The 23,329-nt window shown below is 38.2% G+C and overlaps 1 protein-coding gene across 26 annotated transcripts in view; it reads right to left on the reverse strand.

Moving 5' to 3' along the window:
* The window catches only part of KLF12 (Kruppel like factor 12), a 442,425-nt gene that overhangs the window by 332,135 nt on the left and 86,961 nt on the right, over positions 1–23,329 (reverse strand). The window contains exon 2 of one of the 26 annotated variants that reach the window (XM_045054291.1): positions 15,331–15,417. The exons of the other annotated variants lie outside the window; for them this stretch is intronic. The gene's annotated coding sequence lies outside the window, so the exon portion shown is untranslated. The remainder of the gene's footprint in view (positions 1–15,330; positions 15,418–23,329) is intronic. 26 annotated transcript variants of the gene reach the window in all.

Genomic DNA, 23,329 nt, shown 5'->3' on the forward strand with positions numbered 1-23,329 from the left:
GTTAGAAGCACAACCCAAATATCAAGTCTACATTAAAAACAGTGAATTGCAAGACCAAGAGGAACACACCTTCATGAAACCATCACAAAATACAATGGTGACATTCACCACAGACAGAATTTCAGAAAAAAGAATACAACTTACTGTATGCACACATTTCTACATACAAAAGAATATTATTCCCTAGCCAGATAAATATCCATACATACATATGTCCACATACACACACATTAAGTCACCTCTCTACAAAATTGGTGGGTGCTCCTCACATTCCTAATTAAATAGCCACCCCCTGGCTACACTACCTCTCTGCGTCCCCACCTCTGCCAGATGACATTTTTCCCGTTGTTTTCTCCCTTTGTAGAATCCACTTGTCTTCTGTACTTTTCTCAACTCTACATTTTCTTTCTTGTTTCCTTAATGTGCTGGGTCCAAGACTGGTTTTCCAGTCGTAGAAAAGACAATGAATGGTACATAGAAAAAAAGGGAGAACGTAAATCTAAAAAGCACACCAACCCCCAACCCTACTCAGATACAGCCACTAGTGACAACTCTAATCCCCCAACACACCCAACCCCACACACCTCATTGGCCCCCTCTTTCTCGAAGATGTTCAGGGAAGCCATGCATTGTGAAGAAGGAAGAATCAGATCATGAATTTGTCTTTGTTCTGTTGAAACCAACTTTATCTAAATCTATCCACTGCACATGCGCACACAAACACACACACACACACACACACAACCTCAAAAAGTCTTAAATCTTAAGTATCCCTGCTATTCAGTGGAACATAAAGACTTGTAGAGCCATATTTCTTGACTTCAACTACATATTAAAATTCACTAGGAGCTTCTGAATCTCCTCCTGAGCCATCTGAATGCCTGACCTATAATAACAAGAGAATCTGTGGGGTTGGCACTCAGGTAGCCACAGGTTTTAAAAGCCACCCAGGACACCTGGGTGGCTCAGTCGGTTAGGTATCTAACTCTTGGGTTCAGCTCAGGTCATGATCTCACAGTTTTGTGAGTTCGAGCCCTGCATCAGGCTCTGTGCTGGTGGCGTGGAGCCTGCTTGGGATTCTATCTCTCTCTTTCTCTCTCTGCCCCACTCATACTATCTCTGTCTCTCTCAAAAATAAACTTAAAAAAAAAATTTAAAAAGCTACCCAAGTGATCCTAATGTGGAGCCAGAACTGAGAACCACTGCTCTAGACCTAATTCTCAACCTTAGCTGTATACTCCCAGGTTCCCTTGGGAGGCTTTTAAACAGACAAATGCCCAGACCCCATCCTAAAGCAACAAAATTAGAATCTCCAGGGAACGGAAACACTTTCCCTGATACTAAACTAAAGCTGAGACTGAAAAACCAATGTTCTCTGATCTAGTGATCATAAGCTTTTTTTTTTTTTTTTTTGGAATTCCTTTAACTATTATAACCTTCCCTATTTTACATTCAACTTTTATACTGTTTCCAGTAGTACTAACCCTTAAGGAACACATATTAAAATTACTTCATTCAACACTTGCCTCAAAAACAAGCCTGTAGTAGAGAAACTCAGGACTGAACTTTCCCTCTTATTGGCCGATGGAGGAGATTCCTGGGGCTGCTGTAAGAAGTACCACAAGTTAGGTGGCTTATAACCACAGTGGCTTATTCTTTCACAGTTCCGGAGGCTTGAGTGCAAAATCAAGGTGTAATTAGAGCCATGCTCTCCCTGAAGGCTCTAGTGGAGAATGTGTTCCATGCCTTTATCTTAGTTAATGGTGTTGCCAGAAATCCTTGTCGTTCCTTGGTTTGAAGACACGTCACTTCAATCTTTGCCTCCACCATTACATGGTGTTCTCCCTATGTGTCTATGTCTCTTCTAAGGACACCAATCATATTGGATTAAAGACTCAACCTACTCCAGTACGACATCAGCTTAACTAATTACATCTGCAACAACGCTATTTTTTGTACGACATCAGCTTAACTAATTACATCTGCAACAACGCTATTTCCAAATAAGGTCACATTCTGATGTTCCAAGAAGGAACATCAGAATTTTGGGTGGAGAGACACTGTTCAACCCAGTACAGTGGAAAAGAGGGGGGAAATAGCGACTATAGGTAAGAAGCATCAGCTGTTGACAGTGAGCAGGTAGATTAGCCAAGTTTCTAGGAACCTCAAAGAAAATAAAAGGGGTATAGAAAATACAGTCAGAGTCAAGAGTGTCCCTAAGAGACTGATCTAGAAAGAGATTTCAAGCCCTAACAGTTTATCACCACCAATGCAATGGAACCCTTCTTCCAATGTCCAGCTTTTAAAATAATAAGTTCCCTATGGCTTAGAAATTCTTATATTCATATTTCTGCTGTCAGTGCTATAGCAATGCCCCAAAATTTTCATATAAAAATCCAAGCATTTTCCAATAGATACACCGTCATATATAAGATTATAATCATAGTACCATATTGTAAAGGGAAAGGGCCATTATAGAGGCAATGTGCTTTGTAGAATAAACAATCTCTAACAAACTCATACCCAATCACCAACCATATTTCAGAGAAAATACTTCCTGAATTCCAACTTCATATTCTAACCAATACCCAGCCAGATAGTAAACTCTCCTTGATTTAGCACCTTGTGTCCATTTAACGGTTTATACCTTTAATTGTCTTTCACTAGCTATAGATGCAACAGATGTTTTTGTTTTCCCAATAACCAAAGCAATAGACGAATACACGTATCATTTTGTCAAACTCAAAAATTTCTTTGTGATATGCTAACAGCCCCGGTGATAAAAGCAGCAATCAGCTGGCCTACAGCAGGAAGAGTGCATGGACATTTGAGAGAATGAACATGTAGACGATACATGCAGTACAAAGTTTCCAATGAAATTTTTGGTCTCCAGATGTATTTCATCTTCTTTGACTTTACAAGTATCTTATAAAAGAATTGGCAATATAAACAAGTTAGTGCTATTCATTTAAACACTACTTTAAAGAGATGAAATTATTTATTTTAGGCAAATTTGTTTTTATGAATGAAAATACGTTAAGAAAAATAAAAAGTTTAAAACGCAGGAAATTGGTAAAAGGCCCAAGTAATTAGATTTTTATAGATTAAATTATTTAAGCTTCAATAAATTTCAAACATTTGAGACTCTACACAAAACAGCACCCACCTCCCTGACTCTTCCCAAACTTTAATAACTCAGTGTCTAACTACATTAAGTTCTCAGCATAAATAAGGTGAAAGAAATCTCCCTTTATAACATAGCTCAAAGAGAAAAAAATCTCTTCTGTTTACTAGGCTGACATTTACTTTGATCTCTTGCAGACCCTTTCAGGTAACAACTTATATATATAATAGAGTTAAAAAGCAAGTAAACTCCTTTGGGAATTTAAAATACCTTAGAAGTCATGAGCAAATGCAAATAAACTGAAAACACAAGAAGGCATCTCTATTGCTTGCCTTTGCTAAGTTTGACAGCAGTGTTTTAAAATACAGGTGAGGAAATCGTTCAATTTGGCTCTGGTACTTGGAAAGAAGCTGAAAGCAGTTTAATAACTAGAGTAAGCTGAAACCATATGTCTAAAAAAACAAATTCAAAGACAGCAAAAGGAAGCGCCTTTATGCAAATGTCATTCCATCCCAACTACTTCTATTTTCCAAGAAGAATAATCTGTGCTGCTGACCTACCCAGAGGAAGGATCCAAATCCATCCGATGCCCCATCTACTGCTATAGCTTCAAAGTCGGTTCTTAATTGCGCAACTAACAGGCTATAAACATTAGTAAATTACACACGTTGGACATTTCAGTTTCTTCATAGGTTAAAAAAAAAATCCATGAATAGTCTAAGTAGCTGCAAAGGTTCTGATATTTCATTGCCACGTGGTTATGTAACCCCTAATAATTTACTAACATATACTGAGCATGAAAGATACTCCAGGGAATTGAGAATCACACAAATTCATGCTCTGCCTTTTCATAAACAGTCATTGTCATAACTACAAAATAATGTAGATTATATCATCAATCAATAAGCAATGAATAAGGCAATGAAATGCACTGGACTGATGTGAGGAGATAAACAAATGTCTATAGATAAACAGTTAAATGAAGACATCAAGCATGCACATCAGGCATCCAATTTGATTACTGCCACATACAATCAGTCTTCCAGAGTCCCCATGATAGGAAAGAAAATAGTATTTGGAAAAATGCAAATGTGACTCCCTTAAATAATTTAGATTTGCTAAAATGGTCCCAGTAAAACAGCTGAAGTTTGGGTACCCTTATTCAAAACATGACTTTATTAATAACTGTCAAATGAAACATTTCGACAAATGTCAATTTCATATTTTTATTTTTATATTATTATAAATGATTACACATGGATTGCAAATGCAGCTTAAAAAACTATCTTTAAGACTTTAAGGAAAAAGAAGAAATGATTTTGACATTAGAGGAAAAACAGGTTTAAAGGAACTTGGCAACAGTTCAACTACCAAAATATATGTGTAAAAAATAAAGAAAGGCGGAAGAGGAAAGAAAACCAGTTATTTTAATTCCAAAAAAAAAAAAAAAGTGAAAGATTTGCAAATCAACTTCTTTTTTAGCTTCATGCTTTTTTAAATTAAACTTCATATAATTCTCCTTGAAGCTTAAATTACATAGTGAATAAGAATCGCCTTAGACACTAAAAATGGCTAAAAGGTCCATTTTATGTCATGTACATTTTACCACAATTAAAAAATAAAAATAAAGAGAGATTTAAAGGTTGATGTGTTTATAAAATAGGGAAGGAATGGTTTACATCTCTGCAACTCACATATACTTGCACATATTTCCAAGTTAGACACAGTCATGTGAAAATACACAGATTTAACTCTACTTTTGCTGTTGGAGGACAAGTATCAGGTGTTATTCATCTTTGAATTTCCAATATTTAGAAAAGTGCTTTGCACAATATGGAAAGCTGGAACCTGCCAAATAAATAACACATACAAAGAAAATGGCTGAAACGGTAAATTTTATGTTCACTTGACCTGGAAGCAAATATCACTATCATTCACCCTGGTTTCTATCCAGGTAAATCTAAACATCAGTTCTAATCTTCTGTCATTTGTTTTCTGGGATACGCAATTTTTAAATTTCCTAACCACTCTAGGACCCACGGGAGGCCAAACGGTGTAGAAAGGAGGAACCCATTTGTGCACCATGTCGATCAGCTTGTCCCACAATGAAGTCAGGTGCCCTGTGAAACTTGTCAGGTTCTTTCCTGTGTGAATCGCCACCTAGAAATGTCAGGGGCCTGCCTTGGGTTTCTGACAGGAAACAGTGCCACACCGAAGTGCAAATTCACACGGAGGGGAAGCTACGGGGGCCGAGACTGCATCCACAGCACAGCAGACAGAACAAGCAAGTCAGGGCTTTACTTGAAAATAAAATGGAATCAAGAATCACCAAAGAAACGGGCAATGGCAAAGAGATGGAAAATTAGTTTGACCAAAAATACAAATCAACTGTGTATCAGTAAACCTAAGGATAGCTTTTCTCTCAGCTAACAGAGGAATATGCCAAGAAGTTTGAAGGCAATGGAAACTCAAAGCAAATCTATTCCCTTCATACTTTCAGGGCTTCCTCCCTATCCTCCCTACTGCGCTTTTTTTTTCTCTCTCTCTTAAGCTCTCACACTCTCCTCTTTACCACCCTCACCCCCCTTTTTCTCCATCTAATTATGCATCTCAAGGAAATTCCCTTACTCCATTATGTACATTCATTTTCCAAGTCCACCCTTTGGGGCTGGGGAGGGGAGAAGCTTGAGAGGAGAGGTAAATACTTAAGATCTGTCCTCCTACAACTTGGGTAAAAGGCAAAGCAAGCTAAGGAGAAAAACTCTGTATATTTGGTTTTAATAGTAAAACTCAAGATAAAGATCCCCTAAGGCTATTTTTAAATGCCCATAAAACCAAAACAGCGGTTTCCAATTCTTCATTTGGTGACTGGAGCTTTAGATAATAAGAATTTAAAGTAAACGTTACATTAAGTCAAACAATCAGTAATTGGATCTATAAGCCGGAAATGAATTTTTAAAGGCTGGTTTTTGTTTTGTTTTTAAACTTCAAGGACTTTAAAATTTATCTGTCCTTTGTAAAGAAATAAGAAAAAGTGAGATATCACTTGGAATCAATTAAATCAGCCAATTTAAAACTAATGCCCATTACATCCATTGATAGGAAGCGATAGAAACGACCTTATTCCTGGGTTGCCTCTGGCAACACCAACTACCCAGAACCCTTTTACAAGCACTTATGTTTCAAGAATCAAAATAGTTGACAGTCTTTGACACACTAGTAACATTCCTGAATTAATCCTCTTTCCTCCCTTAAAAAAAAAAGGAAGGAAAAACCGCATGTGTAAAAAGCTCATTGAAACACTATTTGTAACCTAAAAACTAGAACCAGTTCATGAAAAGGAAATGGCCAATTATGGTAAATCAATGTAATAAGACTATTATGTTGCCATTTATAAGCTACAATCAATAAAAATAGGAAAAAAGCAGTATTAAGTAAAAATGACCTGCATATGAAGAAGAATTAATAAAATATATGAAAACATTTGTTAAGTGTAGTGTGGTGTTCTGCATAAAGTTTTTCCCCATCTTAATTTGCATTACTGATAAAACTTTGTAATGTTTTCCTAAGAAACTAGAGATACAATATAAATTTTTGTAAGCATATTTCCTAATATTAGTTTTAAATATTAATAGGGGTGCCTGGTGGCTCAGTTAAGCATGTGACTCTTGATTTTAGCTCAGGTCATTATCTCACAGTTATGAGATCAAGCCTCACATTGAGCTCCACACTGACAGCTCAGTGCCTGCTTGGGATTCTCTTTCTCTCTCTCTCTCTCTCTCTCTCTCTCTCTCTCTCTCTCTCTCTGCCCCTCCCCTGCTTGCGAGCACACACACTCTCTCTCAAAATAAACTTTAAAAAGTAATAAAAAAATATATTAATCTATTTCAGATAGCAACGTTTATTGAAAAGAATATAAAGATTAATAAGGTCACTCCTAGAATGTCTTAATATGATAAATAATACAACAAACATGGTTCTTACGTAGAAATGCATCAAGATTTTAAAATGTCCAATTAGTCCTCACCTTAACAGGAATTTAGAAAGCACTGTGCTAGGTGCTGCAGAGAATTACAACGTATATGAGAATCACATCATTATATAAGCTTATTTTATATATATAAAATAAAGTGAGAACATTTTCAATTTTTTTTTAAGTTTATTTATTTATTTTGAGAGAGAGAGCAAGCATGAGCTGGGGAGGGGCACAGAGAGACAGAGAGAGGGAATGAAAGAATCCCAAGCAGGCTTCATGCTGTCAGTGCTGAGCCCGATGTGGGGCCAGAACCCATGAACTGTGAGATCATGACCTGAGTCATGATCATGATTGAGTCACCTGAGTCAATCAGGAGTTAGATGCTTAATCGACTAAGCCACCCAGGTACCCCTCAAAAATTTTTTAAAAGGAACGTAAGTTACATGACCAATTACAAAACTCTAGAAAAATAACCCGCAATAATAGATGACATATAAAAAAGGAGTTCACAATTTTCACTAACATTAGTAGTAGTTAACATTCCCTGAGTACTGATTTCCAGACACCTTGCTAAATGTTTTACCCAGTTACCACTTCATACAAGACTACTAACTAGATGCTCTTAGTAACTGCACTTTTTAGATGAGGAAACTAAATGTCCCATAGGAAATAAAACTTGTCCAAGGTTACATGGAGGACATCCAACCAAAAATACAGGGTGAACCTGGGACTTGAACCAAGTTCTGATCCTTTCTTGCTTACTTTCTCCATAGCTGAAAAGAAAAATAATAATAAAAAAAAAACTTATAAACCACATAAAACCAGGACTTTTATTTATATTTCTTTATATAATCCCACTAGATTTGCTTTCCTCAGTTTATTTTTAATCAGCTCTTACAATGGAAGAATTGCTTAACTATATAGAGGACAAGAAAATTTCACCGTGATTGGTCATCTATATCATCTTCAATGTGTTTCCTATTAAGTGTTTCCAACTACATAGAAACTTTATCTTCAAAATCATAAAATTAATACAGGCACGTCTGCTGATCATATTTCCCCTTAGGTCAGACATAGCTACGTCATGAATAATTTACCAGAATATACTGGGTCAGATATGCTTTTTATTTTTTTATTTAGTGTGGAAGCCACTCGAGATTTATAAGTATGTAGGAAGACCTATTCATGGATGTGGGCATCTCAGGTACCCAGTATCATTCCTACTATTTGTTCCCAAGTAGTTTTCTATGCACATGTCTCATCTATGCACCAGCTGAGTCTGAGCCTGTAGGAAGGGCCTTGCATTCCAATGTTAACAGCACCTTCCAACTATCTCCTGGGCAGATAGCTCCCTTCCTAAGTAAAACATGCAGTTCCCTATGAGTTCAGTTCTGTAACTTTATTTCCTAAAAGCACGGCTCACCAAGTCTTAGCTCTCGGCCACACTTAAATGCACAACCAGGGCCAAGTGGGAAAGGCAGTGGGTGGAAAAGCATGGAAAGGAAGGAAGGTGCTGCAGATAGACCCTGAGTCATCCACGGAGGGGTCAAAGTGATTTGGAATGCTGTACGTTCTCAAAAATAGATCTGAATTTTCTCCGCAAAACTCCACAGACCTTTTTATATTACATTAAATGCTTTAAGTCGTTATTTGTCTTGAATCACCCAAAGAAACTGATGCCCTCAGAGATCTGGACCCTGGCACTAGAATGAACCCCAGGCAGGGCTGAACAGTGGAAGAGAGGGTGCATTTGCTTTATCCAGGATGCTGGAGGGCTTACTGGAAAACCAAAAACAAAAAGAGGAGATTACCAACAGGAGTCCACTGAAGATCGAAGGGATGCTTCTTTGGGATAAAGCATACAAGTGACTTCTTCTGAAAAGAAGTCACTGGAGAAGAACTGAGAGTAGTAGACAGTGCTTGCCCAGCACTGTAGGATTCCCCTGCCATATTATTGCCTCATATTTCCTCTACCTGCTTCCACTCTGTATCTTGGTGTCTAGTGAAATACCAATTCCTTTCATTAGCACAAGGATATCTCACCCTCCCTTAAGATGGCCCTTAACAACAACAACAAAAAGATGGCCCTTACCAAAATTTTAAAACATCTGCATAAGGAAGAGATAAAAAGTCCAAACAGCTCCACTGTTCGAGAACAAAACCTGGCTGTCATTTGCTCACCTCCCACCCCCTCCCTTTATCTAGCCCACTTCCAATCCACATAAACTAAAGAAAATAATCATATTCCACAGATAACATTCAAGCCACTTAGCATCACATCTTAGAAACTTAGGGCAGACCATCAAGAATACATTTATATGTTAATGGAAACCACAAAAGTAGCACCCCCCCCCCATATCCCCACCTCTCTTTTCTTTGGGGGCAACATTTAAGCTAACACAGTACTAAAGGCTTTTGCAAGATTTGTCTCATTAAAGTCCCAAGGCTGGATATAGGTACTCTTGTTAGACCACCTTACAGATGAGCAAACTATAATTTGAAGGTAAAAATCTTGCCTAACATCACAGAGATAGAAGCACGTGATTAAGGCAGGACTCAACCTCACTCTCCGCAATTCCAAATTAAATTTTGAACTGCTATATTGTACTTTAAGTTGTTAAAATCTACTTTCTACCCTTTCAATATGTGAAAGCACTATATTTAGTAAAAAGGAGAAGAAGGAGTAAAGGAAGAAGGAGAAGGGAAGAACTGAGTACCAACATGTACAAGGCACTATGCTACCTCCTGGAACTACAAAGGATTAGGGAGAGTTCAAGTCTTCACGTGTTCATAGACTCCACAGTCCGCCATTCCTTCCAGAGGGAAACTTTCTCTGGTCCACCAACCTCCACCTTTGTGCTCTCTCAAAATTCTTGCTCACTTTCTGCAGAATGCCTTCCATAACTAATTCTCCTTATTTACTCAATCAGTCCAGCGATGCTGTTGTAGTTCCTACTGTATGTGACTTAAAATTCATTCCTGGAATTTCTTTTGTTTGAATGGCTTCGTTCATTAAACTAACATTAAAAAAATACTGACATGGTGTGTTCTACTTTGTTCTAAATGACCAGTTGTACCTACGATACACGGCATGTTGAGTATCAAGCAGAGTATAAAATTCAGTTTGACAGGGGGGATCTCCAGTACAGAGAACTGGATTAATCTTTTTTCTAGGTTTATGAGAAACAATAATCATAGGTCTCTTTTAGTTTACTTACAGAATGTGTATATGTTACTGGTAATAATCTACTTGTGTGAGGCACACAAACATTCATTAATAAAAATAATCAGTTTGATTTAAATCATTGCTGTAAAAGAAATGTGATCCTCTACCAAGGCAGAATTTATTACTTTTTGTATAGATCTTTAATATGCTACCTGTTGAGTCACGGATGTAATTTTCTTTCATCTATAAAGCAAACATTAAAACAACAATAAAATAGCAAAATAGTATCAGTAGAATATAAGCGATATTACTTAATATGTACTATTTTTACAGTCATACCAAAAAATCAGGTGACATTTATGTTACTTAACAAAATTAACTAAAATACATATAAAGTCACTGACAAAAAAAAGCAATATTCAATTTGGGCGATTAATTTAAGAGATTTAAATATGTTCTTCCATGTTGCAGTAAAAGATTAGAAGATTTTTTAAAAAGCATTTTCAAGATTAAATTACTTAACTGGTAATTTAGTATTCCACATGATTGTTTTCCAATAAGCACAAATCTTATTTAAAAAAAGTGTGCTTTGAAATTTTTTATTTGGTTATAAATACACATATTTCCACAGATTAAAAAAATCTACTTTAAATGCTGGGCTAAGCAACAAACTCAAGTCCTCATCTTCCTCTTTCTAGTCATTACTTCAGGCAAATAGTTGTAAATAATCGATCACCTTTGGGGAGGCTTATGAGCCAAGTAATCTCCTTACTGAGGTGGGAAGTCAAACAAAATGATGTCCAAGGGTCCATCAAGACCAGACTTTCTTAATCAGAATTCTGTGCACAAGTGTGCAGAACCCCAATCAAACTGATCAGTTTCCTTATTTCTTCCATAAAATCCACAAAACACTTTTAATATATTTTAAAAATACAGTTTGAAAACTAAAAAGAAAACCCTGTGATGTGTAACAGGAACTTTCAAACCTGTTCAACATGGACTCTTCTTGAGTGAAGGACTTTCCCTTAATGTATCTATATAACTGAAGAGAAACTTTTGGAAAACCAGTATCATTAAGCCTTAGAGAAGGTCTTGAAACAAACTTTTTTAATCTGTCAAATTTTCTACAGTAATGCTTCACCAGCTGACTGTACTGCCCATGACTCCTAGCCGACCATCACTAAACTAACCGCCTGTTCCCATTGGGCTATTCTGGATCCTGCCATTTGCCACCCTCGGCTACCACCTATCCAGTGTTCAGGGTCAACTCAATGCTTACTTTCTCCATGTTCCGACATATTTCACCTGAGTATTGTTCAACCTTATCCATCTTATATACAGCCCCACCCTTCCAACTCGGACCTATTTCTTCAGTATGTTCACCAAAGCTTATAATTTACTTCCTGATTATACTGTCATAAATATGGATTACCTAGGTCTGAAGTTTCGTTTCCACAACAAGACTGTTAATCCTGCATCTGACACTTCTTTATCCCTGGAAATTCTTGGTATTCAGTAAATACTTGATAGCTTATTGATAAAAATAGAACTACGTTTATATGGATGCTTCTTCTTTTTTGGTTTTCAAAAAAAATATCTGAATTTTAAATATGATATATGTTTAATGTTCCATTGTTTTTATTCTTTAAAACTCAACTTTTTGTGGTGCGCCTGGGTGGCTCAGTCGGTTAAGTATCCGACTTCGGCTCAGGTCACGATCTCACAGTTTGTGAGTTTGAGCCCCACATCAGGCTCTGTGCTGACAGCTCAGAGCCTAGAACCTGCTTCAGATTCTGTGACTCTCTCTCTCTCTCTCAAAAATAAACATAAAAAAAATTTAAAAAAAAACAAACTCAACTTTTTGTATCAACCCTAAATAATGCCTCAGAAAACATCATTTACTAATTTCCTAGACTGCAATGCCCTGTTACTAAAAGTGCCAACTATATATGCTAACCATTCAAATATTTTTCTTATCTCTTCTTCGTTGAGTAAAACTTGACACGCACGACACAAAATAAAACTAGCACTGCCAGCCCTTCTAAAAATTACTATTTATTGTATAATGCAAACATTAAAAAAGTTTTGCCCTCTTTTTCTGATTGGAAAAATACAACGTGCATATTCTAAAACCTTCAAAGAATGCCTAAAAGTATAAAAAAGAAAATTAAAACCACTTGAAATAGTAGTAGCAAAGAGTAAGCAATGTTACCATATTTGGTATATGCCCTTTCTTACATGTATACACATATACAAAAGTACAAATTCCAGCAGCTACTCTTAAGTCGTGGCTCCACTCTCCCTATTGGTGTGACCTGCGGTATTTAGCCTCCTGATGCTTCTGTTAACTCATCTGTAAAATGGGGCCAATACTATTGACTCAGAGCAATGTTGTGATTATTAAATGAGATAATCCATGTAAAGCACTGGCAAAGTATCCAACGTACAGATTTTCAATGTTGTTACACAGTTGATCCTTGAGCAATATGGGTTTGGACAGCATGGGTCCACTTACACACACACACACACACACACACACACACACACACACACACATTTCCTTTCAATAAATACAGTACCACACATGCGTTTCCTCTCACAGTTTTCTTAATAACATTTTCTTTTCTCTAGCTTACTTTAGTGTAAGAATAAGGTATAGAATACGTATAACATACAAAGTTTGTGTTAATTGACTGCTTATATTATCAGGAAGGTTTCCAGTCAACAATATGCTATTAGCAGTTAAGTTTTGGGGGACTCAAAAGTTATATGTGGATTTTCAATTGCACAGGGCATTGCTGCCCCTAAACCTATGTTGTTCAAGGATCAACTGTATATCCCTGATATTAATGCCACTTGGTAATCTGCTTCCTTGAACTGAAAATACTTCACTAACTTGCCCATCAATAAATTCAGTATTTTTTTTTTAATTTTTTTCAACGTTTATTTATTTTTGGGACAGAGAGAGAGCATGAACGGGGGGACAGGCAGAGAGAGAGGGAGACACAGAATCCGAAGCAGGCTCCAGGCTCCGAGCCATCAGCCCAGAGCCTGACGCGGGGCTCGAACTCACGGACCGCGAGATCGTGACCTGGCTGAAGTCGGACGCTTAACCGACTGTGCCACCCAGGCGCCCCCGTATTTTTTTTTTTTAAGTAAACTCTCCACCCAACCTGGGGCTTGAACTTACAACCCTACGATCAAGAGTCACATGCTTTGCTGACTGAGCCAGCCAGGTACCCCAAGATTTTGTTTTCAACAGCAGAGCAGTGTTCCTTCAATGTACCATCAATGTACCATATTTATTTATTGGACATTTTACTTGCTTCACAATGTTTAATGACAACAATACTCTGTGGATGTAACTGTAGCCAATTCTTTGCACATATTCATAATTATAGTTTTGGAATAAATTCCTAGAAATAGAACTTTTGGTCCAAAGGTTACTCACATTTTAAATGTTTACATATACTTCCACAGGAAAGTAGAAGTTTACAACATGCTTCAAAAGTGCACATACATGCATATTTACCATAGCTTCCCCAACATCTGGAAAGGCCATCTCTTAAATTTACGCATTCGAACAGCAGAAAAAAATGGTTCTAATTTGTACTTCCTGGACTACCAGTAAGATTCAACATCAATTCATTGGTTTACTGGCCATTTGTATGTCTTCTTTTGTGAAATCCCTGTTTAGGTCTTTTCCCATCTTTATACTGGGGCAGCTGCCTTATTCTCATTAAGAGGTTTCTTCCTTAAAAATATGAAATTTTCAAAGGGGCGCCTGGGTGGCTCAGTCGGTTAAGCGTCTGACTTCGGCTCAGGTCACGATCTCACCACTTGTGAGTTCAAACCCCACATCGGGTTCTGTGCTGCCAGCTCGGAGCCTGAAGCCTGCTTCAGATTCTGTGTCTCCTTCTCTCTCAGCCCTTCTCCCACTCATGCACGCGCTCGTTCTCTCTCAAAAATAAACATTAAAAAAGATTTTTCTTTAAAAAAAAATTTTGAAATTTTCAGGGTACCTGGCTGGCTGAGTCTGTTAAGCGTCCAATTCTCGATCCCAACTCAGGTCATGACGTCACTGTTCCTGAGTTGGAGCCCCATGTCAGGATACACACTGTCAGTGTGGAGACTGCTTGGGATTCTCTCTCTCCCTCTCTCTCTCTCTCTCTCTCTCTCTCTCTCTGTCTCTTCCCTGCTCACATGCTTGCACTCTCTCTCTCAAAATAAATAAACTTAAAAAAATAAAAAAAATTTATATATGCAATTTTCATTGTCACATATATTGCCAAGTGTTTTTTTCCCAGTTTACAGCTCGTCATTTAAATTTACCAAATATTTATTATACAGATGAGCTTAATGTTTTAGTCAAATATATCTATTTCTAATTTACGATTTATGGATTTGGTGTCACTTTTTAGAAATTTCTTCCCCATACAAGATTTATAAAGGTAATCACCTAAATCTTATTTTAGTACCTTTTATATATTACTCTGATTCAGTTTTTATGAGGCAAAGTATTTAGGGAGATGTATTTGAAATCTTAGAGTATTATTTCTGAAAATATCTCAGGTTGGACAAAGCATAATGCTGAGCCAAACCACTGTATTAAGGATGATATAGAAGCGGCTTTATCTAAGCTTCCAGAGGAGAATACTATAAAAAGGCACATCATATACGCTGGCTTCATATTTTTAGCAATTAACTTTTATCCCAGTCCATCTACCTCTGTTCTGCTTTCCAGGCCTATTTATCCCACAGCTTACTTTACATCTGTACTCAAATTACTTCCTCAGGGAAAATGGCCTCACAAGGTGCCTATTATAAAGCGCTCAGAATTTTCCCCTTTATTCTGTAGCAGACCTCAGTTGGAAAAGATACATTTATTTTGTTAATTTGATTCCCTGACCCACAGCAGAGATGACCATTTTTGATCCTCACTGCAGGACACGTGAATAGGTGCTCAAGGGAGGAAGGGGAGTTTGTCTTGTTTGTGTACATGTGTTTATTTTTCTAACAAAAATGGAAAGTCAGATTGAAACCAAACAAAGCTGGCATACAGACCTGCTTTGGAAGTAACCACTCTTCCTCACACAGTTTCAGAAAAGCTGAAGAGGCTCATGGTCATTCTAAAAATTCATTCCGGATAGGCTGAAAAGGGAATATATATTTCATCCTAGAATGATCGGAATTGTGTTACCTTTTTTTTTTTTTTTAATGTTTATTTTTGAGAGAGACAGAGACAGAGGGACAGAGTGTAAGCAGGGGAGGGGCAGACAGAGAGGGAGAGTCAGAACCAGAAGCAGGCTCCAGGCTCTGAGCTGCCAGCACAGAGCCTGATGCTGGGCTCGAACTCACGGACTGCGAGATCATGACCTGAGCCGAAGTCAGATGCCCAACCGAGTCACCCAGATGCCCCCTGAACGGTGTTATTTCTGTATCATTTCATGCTCTTAAAAATATATAAATATCAGCATCCTTTCGGATGCTCTGCAGCTTCAAATTATATACAAAAGATATAAACATTTGATGTCGAAAACTGGTAATCGAAGAACAGTGACACAAATCTATACAGGGTTTGCAGTTTTCTGAGCTGTTTTATAAACATTATTACACTGAGTATTCACAAGTTAGCGTAGGACAGAGATTTTCCAGTCAGGGAAGGGACTCAACCTGAACTAACAAATCTACTAAGTGGAAGAACTTGAACCCAGGATACGTGCCACTCATCCAGGCGGGCACATATTAGCTGCCCCAGCACACAGCCCAACCCCACCTCCAGCTTCCCTGAGTGCTCCCTTCTTCAATGCCTAGCATGCATCACCTCCTTAGGAACCATCTCGAAATGCACGCTCTCTAAATCTTCACAGATTGCACTCAGACCATATTGCCAATGTATTCTGTCAGTACCTAAATACTCCATGGTCTATTATTTGGCATTATGGGCAAACCTCTTTTTCTCCCACTTGTAGATAAATCCTTTGAAGAGACTGTTAGTTCTTCAAAGATAAAAGCTTTTTTAACTTCCCACGGTGCCTAATGTAAGAGTTAAATAAACTGATTTTAGTAAACTGGAACACGAGGTTATGTTCCAAAAAATGAAAACAAGCTATTTTTAAAGGCCGGGCCAGATACTACCCCAGAGCCGGTGCCCCCACACCCACCTGCAGGCTCCCAGATCCGCTCATGGGGCACAAACACAAGAACACGCCCAACAGGAACACAGCGTTCCCAAGGTAGGCTGGAGGTTTTTAAACCTGAGGAGGTGGCAATATTTTTCCTATCCCAAGACCAGGGGAGCGGCGCCTGGAGGCCTTTCTTAACAAAACAGGTTTTTCATGTTAGCTTCTGCCCCAGCAGGAGCTGCAGGGTGGGGCAGGAGAGGCGAGGAAGGAAGAAAAGTGCTAAGTGCAGACAGCTGGGAAAGACCCTTTCCCTCCCAAAGATGAAATCCCCAAAACCTTCCCTTATGGGATCTTCCAGCACAACGAAATGTGAAAGAGTAAGGAGGTAAGGGAAGAGGAGAGACAGTGCCTTCTCTCCCAAGACAAGACAGCTCTCGCGTCGATGAATTTGTAGCCCAGATGTCAATTTTGCCATGGCGTCTATTTTTATCTTTGTGACGTGAGAGTAAAAGATGTTCATTTTCAAAACCCCAAACTACTTCCTAAAAGGAAAACTTCCACAAGCATCTGTTTTTCTTCTTCTGTATCAAAAGTGTCCTTATACTTACATAAACATGTGTGGTTATATCTGCGACCCAACCTGCTAATTCACCTGAAGGAATGGATTTCCTCTCAACACATAAGGTCCCATTCAGAAACCCTAGGCCAAGTGCATGCATTCATCCTCAGAGCCTCAATTACGCACAAGACATCCAGTCGCCACAACCAAAACCCACGGGACACACCAATTCATTGCACATGAGAATGCATCAACTTCTGCTCTTAAAATCATTTCCTAAGATGCACTTGCCAATATTTAACTCATTAACACTGCAGACCCCCATTTTTAGCATTCTATTTACATTTTGCAACCTCATGCATTTTCTGGGTAATGAATAGATCCTGTGGTCTCTAGGTCCCAACTAAGGAGAACAACATTATGATAATGTTGACAGTTCACAATTATGGAGAAGCCAACTTTAAGGTAATGTTTCTTTAAAACAGAAAATGTGTAAACTAGTCATGGGTGAGGAATGACCCAGGGACTGGGGAATAGTCACGAATGCTATCCCTGTTGTTCTCTTTTCCCGAACGGAAACACAATTCTCTTATAGGCCATAGTTAAGGCATAAGCAAATGCAAGGCACAAAGTCAGCACTATTAAAAACCTGTTGGGGGCAGGGGTAGCCAATAAAAGGGTAGCACAAGCAAGCTTGACAGAGACGGAACCATTCTGTACCTTGACTGTGGTGATGGTTACATGAATACCTGTGACAAAACTGCACGAACTATACACATACGCACACATAAATAAGCGCACGTAAAACTGCCTGAGTCTAATAAGCTCTGCAGGTTGTACCAATATCTTGGCTCGGATACCACAATACAGTCCCACAAGATGCAACCAACCAGTGGGGGAAACCGGGTGAAAAGATATGAGATCACCCTGTATTTAGGGGTGGATTGGGGGAGAATTCCTGTCACCTTATAATTACTTAAAAATAAAATTTTTTGAGAAAAAGCCTGTCAGTTGCAAACACTGTTTGCTATACATACATAAATACATACATACATACATTTAGTCAGGCAGGTATTCATTCAACCAACATTTATTAAGCATATACTATTGCTTGGCACTGCTCTACATTCGGGAGCTACAAACACTAAAATGATTATATTCCTTGATCTCTAGGAATTCACAGCCCAGATATCCACTAAGAAAGTTGTGTACAAAGGAAAGCGAAGGTTACAATGGTGCTCCATACAAAGAAGACACATAACGGTCTGTAATTGGTCCAGATCATAGTCAAGCTTGACATGAAAGCAAATGTATTTGCCAATCACAGTTCCCTTCATGAAATAAATGATTATGTATGGTCAGTATAAAATGGTCATATTAATTAAGGTTGACATCATTAAAAATCTCAACCCTGGGGCGCCTGGGTGGCACAGTCGGTTAAGCGTCCGACTTCAGCCAGGTCACGATCTCGAGGTCCATGAGTTCGAGCCTCGCGTCAGGCTCTGGGCTGATGGCACGGAGCCTGGAGCCTGTTTCCGATTCTGTGTCTTCCTCTCTCTCTGCCCCTCCCCCGTTCATGCTCTGTCTCTCTCTGTCCCAAAAATAAATAAAAAACGTTGAAAAAAAAATTAAAAAAAAAAACTCAACCCTTAAGAGAAGTTTTTCCTGAAGGTATTTCTATCTTAAGAGCAAAGAACGTTCAGTTACAATAAGGTAAATACTTTCATAAGAAGGGGGGTGGTGTTTGACTTCAAAACCTCAATGTTTCTTTTCAATTCCTTTTTGAGATACATCTTTGAGATGTTATTAAAATTGTTCAAGGAAAATTTACAGCTTAGTTTAAAGCATGTGGAACTGAGGGAGGGTAGCCTCCCAGGAGAAGAAAGAATGCTTGATATTTTTTATTTTTATTTTTTTGAGAGAAAGAGAGAGAACAAGCAGGGGAGGGGCGGAGGGAAAAGGAGAGAATCTCAAGCAGGCTCCACACCCAGTGCAGAGCCTGACTTGGGGCCAGAACCGTGAGCTCGTGACCTAAGCTGAAATCAAGAGTTGGACGCTTAACCAGCTGAGCCACCCAGGTGCCCCTTGATACTCAAATTTAAACATCTGTAACTAATGAAAGAACATTCACCTGGAATAGAGGTTACTATTTTTCAAACTACAGCCATGGATTCACTTTCTATGTTGTGTGTGTCCCTGGACAAGTTTTGTAAAAGCAGACAACTCCACTTTAAATTAATATGATCTTTTATTTAAGAGATACTTTCTCTCTGATTCTGATTAATTCCGAATTAACGGTATTTCAATACTTTACTTTAAATCTGTCAATCTTTCTGCCAAGTTGGTGTAATCAGATCCTGAGGTTCCCCCACACTTCTAATGTTGTATCTGAAAAATGTGACGTAAGAAAACATAATTCTGTAAAAAATTTAAAAATAAGAAAATAATGCTATTATTAGGCTTTAGCTTTACTGAAGATTTATTACAAAAATATTACTTTTGGAAATAGGCAAAAATGAAAAAAATAAAGGACCAATGTTAGGTTTCAAGAACGTAATACCATTAAGATAAAGATGAAAATTCTACATATATCTTTGGACTTAGCGTGGATGATCACTGGACTTAAGGAAGGAGGCAAAGATGGAAATACTACACGTGAAACTGTCAGTTCACACACAGCACCACCCTGTAATTCCCCAAAACGTTCACAGAGAACCTACCGTCCAGAAATTCAATATAAAACTGTGCCTTACCACTATTGATATATAAAGAATGTAGTATATGGCTTGTTCAAAACCCAAACTCAATAATGTCAAAACCTGAGTGTGGTGCTAAACAGACACTGTGGTTGAAAGAATTCATATATTAAAATAAATAAATGGTAAACCAGACATATAGGTACCTTCATATAAACTTTGCCTTAAAAAAAAGGCCATTAGAATATCACGTCTGTGAAAACTTAATCTGTCGCAGACTATGGGAACAACTTATCATCACTTCACTTATTATTATTATTTTTTTTTTTTTTGAGTCTACCATGTACCAGGCATAGTGCCAAATGCTAAAAATTCAAAGGTCATCCAGAGTCGACAGGCTTCCTGCCATCATGGAGAACACCTACAAGGAAAAGGGAAAGGTAGGCCCCATGCTCTGTACCACCCACCACCCCTGGAAACAACTGATGCCTGAGTAGATACACTGGATGCCTACAATCCTGGATCAGGTCAGATTCCAGAACCTCAGGAGCCTACCAAGCAAGAACAGTTTCGGGAATAAAATCAATTTCCAGTACTATGAACTCAGTGCTAATATCAGTATGCCTACAACTTCTCTCCCTTGTTTTCAAACCACTTACGATGAACAAGAGACACTCTGAGTACCTCATTTAGATACACTGACTGCACTACATAACAAAGCTATGGTTATTAATAAGCGTTTTCTCCACAATTTCTTTGAGAGCTGCCCTCTCTGCCTAAACACACACTACGTACAATATTAAGTCCTACAACCCAGGTTTCTAACAGCTGACTGAGATAGTCAAAAACGGTTCATGCCGAGTACCTAACAATCCTTGCCTCAGCAAAGCAGACCAGAACAAAAACCTGCTCTTTTGATTTCCCTTCACCCTCTCCAACATTTTTTTGAAAGCTTGACATCATCCTTGACCCCTCCTCTTCCACCCAGATCTTTCCCATTTGCGAGTTGCCAAGTCCTGTAGGTTCTGAACATGACTCTCAAATTGAGCCCTTCTTTTCTATTTGCACTGCCACCACGTCCAGAATGGCATTAAATAAAATCCGCAATACAACGCAAACTGCATCTTGGGGTGCTTGGGTGGCTTGGCCGCTTAAACATCCGACTTCTGCTTGGGTCATGATCTCACGGTTCGTGGGTTCGAGCCCCTCAGCGGGCTCTGTGCTGACAGCTTGGAGCCCGGAACCTGCTTCTAGTTCTGTGTCTCCCTCTCTCTGCCCCTCCCCAGCTTGCTTGCTCAATCTCTCTCCCAAAAATAAACACTAAAAAAAAATTAAAACAACGCAAACCGCATCTCGAATGTTATCCCCTGCCATGTACACATCTTACCCAACAAACATACTCATACTACTTTGGCACACCTTTCCTTCTTATAGCACCTTTGCTCACACTGTTCCTCCCACCTGATATCTAAAAGAAATCTCATCTTTACAAATGAGCTCTAAAGCAACCTCTTCAAAGAAACCTAACTCTACCTAATCTATGAACCCCCACAGTATGCTTCGTATGATCCATAAGCCTTGCAGTGTTGTTCCTTCGCCTAACTATTTATTATGGAAGTATTTATGTAAGGGTAAGATTGCCCTTGTCACACCCAGGTCAAGGATGTATCTTAATTGCTCTTTTGTGAGTACTGTGCCTCAGCTGGGGCACTGTACACAGAGGAATAAATAAACATGTATCAAATGGAACTGACCTTGAATATTCATGTTAAAATACCGACTTATTCTCAAATGCAAGTACTATATAAACGGGGCTAATGTTTTGATAAGTAGGAGGACAGGGACTTCAGTAGTTCAGCTGATTACGGCAACTGTGATTTCCTAACCTTCATTATCAAAATCACCAGTATCCAGAGCTCAACCTCATGAAAAAGGATCCAAATTCAAAGATACAGTAACAGAATTCCCCAGATCGCTCAGTGACACACGTATATACATATCCCAAAAGTGAGGTAGGAAGTCCACAGGGCAAAACAGTAGTTTTTCAGCCTTGAGTCAGAATGCCCTGGTCCAATCATGCCTCCACACATGTTATTGTGTGAATATATGCAAGGTATATAAATTTTCTGCACTGTAATTTCATCATATGCAAAATAAAGATTGTAACATTGTATCTTCCTCATATAAAACATGTATGTGCTAAGTTAGTGCCATGTAAGTGTTTGCTATTATTATTTTCTGTAACGTAATGGTTTATTCATAACTTACTTAAATATTTAGAATGAGATTATCTACTGGTTAATTCTTAATACCTAAGCTGTCACGTGCAATTAGCAGCATAAGGACCCAATTCTGAAAATGGATCTGACCTGGTAGCATCTCTCCCTGCCAGGCAATATTCCATGTTTTTACTGTAACAATGACACCAAAAGGTCAGGAAGTCTCAAAGATTGCTCAAAAGAAGCAAACCCAGCACAGGATCTCTGTTTTGATTCAGCTATGTTGAACAATGTTGGAGGTAGGGTTCTATGAATCCTAGTTACCAGCCAGAGCTTGAACTGACTGAAAGACTTAATGGATTGCTGAGTCTTAACATCAATTAAATAAGACCTGATAAGTATGTCCAAAAGAGTAATAAAATAATTCAGAAGGACCTCATAAATATGTAACATTAAATATTTGCGATGTGTCATTCAATCAAACAGATAAGATCTGTGCTTCACAGAACAGGAACTCATAAAGCATTTAAATGAATATGAGCAAAGCATTAACTGAGGCACAAATTAAACCTGAGACAGCACAATGATCTCCACTGGCAGGAAGACTTTCTAGTACATGGGTATGTCAGGAGACACGGCAAAGTAAGAAGAAAAAGAGTAAAATACGAATCAGAGATTCAAGAAAGCAGCAAAGATTGGTCAAGATCTTTCTCAAGATTATCCAAATTAAAAAAACAACAAAAGAAGGAAAAAAGGTAAATAAGATTCCATGCATGATAAGTAACGTCTGACTAACTGAATGAAAAACCTCTCCACAAGGTTAAACTGAGATTTCCTTCATGAAATATTATTTTTTCATTAAGTCTATAAACTTGAAAGATTGGATGAAATAAGGGTCTAGTGCTGCTCAAGCTTTTCTAATTATCCCACTAATGGCCAGAAGGAAAATAAAATTAAGACCCTCATTTTTTGACAGATTAAACCATTTCAAACATCAAAAATTAATGCACCCAAATGCTTAAAAAGAATAGAATATGTTTAGCGATGGCTAAATATGGGTGTGGGGAGGGAGGACAAGGAAATGATAATTTACAGTAGCTTGATCGAGGGCCATTCTGTGATGACACAGGAGCAATGAAACAGAGACAACTACAAAAATCCTTCCAACTTCCCGATAAACACAGAGCAGTTACCGCTGGGAAAATGTAAATTTACCTGTGTGTGTGTGTGTGTGTGTGTGTGTGTGTGTGTGTGTGTGTGTACATACGTACACTCTTGGTTTTTGTGATGGTTTCAGTGATTCTTGATACTTTACTAAAATATAGTAAATTCTAATTATATGAGTTTCTTGGTCCTCAACCATGACAACTAGCAAAAGCTACCCAGCTCCCTTATCTAAAGAGCACTGAGTAATTAATTAATGCAAAGAAACACAAGCACTAGATAGTGTACAAAGACATTGTG

Source organism: Felis catus, chromosome A1 (genome assembly GCF_018350175.1).
Source record: "Felis catus isolate Fca126 chromosome A1, F.catus_Fca126_mat1.0, whole genome shotgun sequence".
Classification (NCBI taxonomy): Eukaryota; Metazoa; Chordata; class Mammalia; order Carnivora; family Felidae; genus Felis; species Felis catus.